At 32.8% G+C, this 4,955-nt stretch overlaps 1 pseudogene; it reads right to left on the reverse strand.

The window, feature by feature from the left end:
- LOC141395987 (5S ribosomal RNA) lies at positions 1-119 on the reverse strand (annotated as a pseudogene).
- Positions 120-4,955: the final 4,836 nt, after the last annotated feature.

Genomic DNA, 4,955 nt, shown 5'->3' on the forward strand with positions numbered 1-4,955 from the left:
GACAGAATACACGCGGTGTTCCCAAGCGATCCCCCCTCTAAGTACTAACCGCGCCCGACGCTGCTTAATTTCGGTGATCGGACGAGAACCGATGTACTCAGCGTGGTATGGTCGTTGGCGAAGAAACATAGTTTATTTTGCTTCATATGGCCATTTATTTCATTGCTTGTGTGTTTAAGACAATTTCGTTTACTTATTGCACACAAACACACAAACGAACAAGAAGTTTTATTTTCGTTTTATAAAGGAAAATGTTGACTGTTTCCTTTAGTTATTAGTGAACATAACCAGTATGTATTAATTTGGCATCAAAAAATCTAACAAAAATTGTAGTTTTTTTAATAAATGTTAAAATTTATTAAATATTGCTAAAAATAAATGTATTTTGGGAAAATTTGGCTCCTTAAATAACCTTTTTTGGAAATTAAGACAAATTTTTTAAAGAATTTTACAATAAAAATTTTTGTTTTTTAATAAATGTTAAAATTTCTTAAATATTGTTGAAAATAAATGCCTTTTTTGAGAAACGAAACAAATTTATAAAGAATTTTACTTTTGTTTTGCAAAGGAAATCATAGACTTTTGTATCTAGCTACATATAACTGAGCATAATCAATAGCGAATGTTTTACATTTACCTTAAAATACTAAGCAGTTGAGTTTTTTATTTTGGCTCTATTTCGGTTAAAAATGAAGTTATCGACTTCATTCTTTTTTTATTTAATAGAGAAAAATAAAAAAGAAAATAAAATGAAATAAAAAAAATTTGGACAATGCCAACAACACGCGTTGTTCCCAATTCAATTCAATTTATTTCCAAGTTAATTTTTACATATTTTCTTAAGTCTAGTTTGCTTACATATCTTATTTCTTATCTAGAATTATAACATTTAAAAATTTTATTTGAACTTTGTGTAAGGCCAGCCCGTTCGTTATTTCAATTATTGTATTTAAGAGTTTTTATTGATTTCTTGTGAAAAGGAATAAAAATAAAACACAAGTTGTACGATTATTTAAAATTAGTATAACAAAAAGAAACAAACTACAATAAAAATTAACTATTTACAAAAAGAAACAAAATAAAATAAAATTATTTACAATTGGCAATTTGCCTAAGTTTATTGATCTGTCCTATAAACTAAATTACATTGGAAAGGTAAAGAAGGCTCATAGCAGGAAGATAACCATTCCTTTCTTTTATTATATTTACTTCTTCTATAGTCATTTTTAGATTTCTTATCATTGGGTTGGGATGGTCAATACATTTTGGTAGACAATTGATGTCTACTCTGACAGCAAATTTGTCAAAACGCTCTATTTTGCTTTCATTATATATTTTTTTTTTTATTGATGGACATATATAGTATCCCTGTTCCGTGGAAAAAGCCCAGACCAAGACAGTGAGCCACCATTTTGCCCTCTAATATGCGTATGCGTTCCATTTGATGGGATGAAATTAATGCCCATACTGGGAAAGCATATTCCATTGTTGGTCGGACAATTTGCTTGTAGATAGCTAATTTTACGTTTTTGCTTAAACCGTTTCTGTTCTGAAGAAGCCATTGGTAGTAGTGATATGCTGAACGCCCTTTTTTAATAACGTGGTCTACATGTCTAATGAAGCTCACATCTTTTTCAAATATTACTCCTAGATATTTTAAAGTTTCTGTGTTGGCTATGGTATGGTTACCAATACTTATGTTTGGAATAAATTTCTTAGCGTTATTGTATAGATTTACACCCTTTCCATTAAAGATGATTGCTCTGCATTTTTCTAAGTTTAGACAAAGTCTCCATTTTTCAAAATAATCTTTTAAGATCGCCAAGTATTGACACAGCTTTTTGTTAGCTATTCTGGCACTTGCATGTGTTGATGTTATTAGAATGTCGTCTGCGTATATTAATAACGACAGATCATCTGTGGGTTGTGGTATATCAGCCAAATAGAGGTTATACAATACTGGTCCCAGCACAGAGCCCTGAGGTACCCCTGCAATTACATTATGATGCTGCGATTTAGCTTCATCTACTGAGACATAAAATTTTCTTCCTTGTAGGTAGTTATTTGTTATTTTGACAATGAAAGGATTAAACCCATAAATAGTACTCATTTTGTCAATTATTCCCCTTATTGAAACAGAATCAAAGGCTTTCCTAAAATCAAGGCTGACAGCAATTGTCGCACATCTTTTATTAAAACCTTTAGTAATGGTATTATTTAACGTGAGTAGAGCATGTGTAGTTGAATGTTGTTTTTTTAATGCAAACTGGCTGTCTTTTAGCAGATCATTACTATCAATGTGTTCGATTAGTCTGTCAAGAATGATTATCTCAAAAAGTGTTCCTATGCATGAGAGCATGGAGATAGGTCTGTAAATAGAGGGTTCAGTGGGGTCCTTTCCTGGTTTTAATATGGGTATTACCATGAAAGTATCCTATTATAGGAAAGTATCCTATGTTTAGGCAACGATTATATATGATGGCCAGAAATTCCTAGGCTCTGTGGTATTATTTTTATAAAACAAAATTTGGAATGTTATCATCCCCGCTAGATTTTTAGTTATTCATGGCTCGTAAAATACTTCCAATTTCAACACCGGTAGTGGGGCGAATTGGAAGTCTTCTAGACTGACCTATGTTGTTGCCATTCGCAAATGCATCTAACCCAAACTGAACCATATGATTATGTGAATCACCAAAGTTAGCATCTGCGTTTACAACCTGTGCTGTTGTCAGGTGTTGTGTGTCTGCGAAAGTTTTCGCAAAAACGTTCGCTTTTTCATTATTTAATATTATCCTATTGGTACCTTCCATAATATAGTTACTTTTTCTATTTGATAATTGCCCACTTATGCTTTTGACTTTTCTAAACATATCATTTCAGGGTTTTATCTTATGAAGCTTGCTCTTCAAAGTTTGTTATTCTTTGCTGAATAATACGGTCCATATTTTTTATTGTGGCTTCTTGAGGATCGAGAATCCTATATAGCCTTCTTCTAGCTGTTTTTTTTTCTGAGCAATTAAGTCCAATATTTCTTGTGGTAGTTTGGATAGGCTATTCCTTGTTGTTTTGATATTTTTAATAGAAGAGTCCATTGCATTTCGATCAATTGGTGGAATATTATCTCTTAACTCCTCAGTAAGGGTGTTATTAAGCACATTTATTTGGATGGAGTTAAAGTCGAAAATTTCTTTAGGTTGCTGCCTCTCTATATTAGCCGAAATATATGTCATAATAGCCATGTGATCTGACTCAAAATCAATACTTTAGGACTGTCAGGTGACCAAAGTCCTATCGTTGACAAAAAATTTCAATAAACGATTCTGTTGTGGCACTGGGTCTAATGTCTAAGTCAGATCTTTGTAGTGTAATTCCAGGCTTGCAATAGAGGGACATGGCCACTATATTCCTACCTCCTATTTGTCTTATTTTTATTACCGTTCCTTCCATGTTGCGGAAGGATACAGAAAGTCGCTCGGCGTTATATGTATGTATCTCTTACACATATTGCCGTGCCACCTTTTAGCCCATTTTCTCTGTCCTGCCTATGCATTATATAACCCCTAATGTTTTGCCGAAAAACCATGTTCTGCTACCATTAGAACATCGGGTTTGTGTTTTTCAGCGAAAATTTGTAAATAGTGTCTTTTAGTTTTGGAAACTAAAATTATTTTTTATAATCAAATTATAAAATTATTTTTTATAATCATCATGACTCAAACTAGCAAAAAGCTGATAACTAGACATAGTTCTCTCATCATCCGTTTTTAGACTTTTATATACATCAAAATGAGCACTTATTTTCTTATGGCATGTGGCAAAATCCTTAGCTAGAAGCCTTTTACAATCGGCGTTGAAAATGTTCATGAAGTCTTCGGATTTAGACTTTTGTTGGGGAGTGTTTGGGGCATTTTGTGTGCCTATTCTTGTTTTAAATGCAAACGAACCAGGTGGAGCCATGGTTTGTGGTGGTACCCTATTAGTAGAAATACGCTGTATTGGGGTGTTGTTATACAATAACGAATTCTTCCGACGTCCGTTAGCTTCTCTAAGTTTTTCAGAAAGCATTTTTCTCACTGGGCATTCCTTAGAACTTGCTACGTGACCGTATGTTTTACAATTGTATACAGGTATACCGACCGTTTCTATAATTTCCCCTGTATTTGGGTCTTCATAAGTTTGAACTTCATTATTTAGTTCTTTCTTCGGAATGGAACACAGTCCTTTTCCATGGCCGCCAGGACACTTGACGCATCTAAATGGCATTTTGCAGTTAGTGCCTAAGTGACCAAAATTCTGACAGTTTAGACACTGTATAAGTCCATTCTTTTTGTACTTTTCAATTGTAACTTTTGAATTTATAATATATCGGAGCTTTTTAAAAGAGCTTACATCGGGTGTATTGCCTAGTTGTATTAACCATCTATCACCTTTAATATTTTGAATGTTTTCAACATCAAGGTTTAGTTTATTCTCTGCGATGAATTCTTCTATATCTTCCTTTTGGTAAGTTTTTGACAAATCTTTGACAAGTAAGGTTTTAGGTTTTAACTCTCGAGGAGTGTAAATGTAATAAAAGACATTATTCTCTTCTAGATATTTTTTGACATTTTGAAAATCACTACTATTTTTTAGTTTAAGTTTGGTAATTTTACCTTTTAAAATTTTAGTTGTAAAAGAGTTAGGATCGAGAAATTTTTTAAGATTTATTGTAAAATCTCTCATATTAATATCGTATACTTTAATAGAAGGTGGGCTGGCCTTACCTGTATTAGTATTGTTTAGATTTTTATTGGTAATTTTGTCTGCTTCAACCACTTTGGGTGTAACATTTTGTTTGGGTTTGGCCGCCCTTCGACGCACTTCAGTGCAATCAGTTGTGTCCATGACATCTTCGTTGGAGTTTTCATTCAAATTTTGCTGCATCGTTGTAGATGATGTGGTAGATTTTACTG

This window comes from Musca autumnalis, unplaced genomic scaffold (genome assembly GCF_047663935.1).
Source record: "Musca autumnalis isolate F117 unplaced genomic scaffold, ASM4766393v1 scaffold_2, whole genome shotgun sequence".
Lineage (NCBI taxonomy): Eukaryota > Metazoa > Arthropoda > Insecta > Diptera > Muscidae > Musca > Musca autumnalis.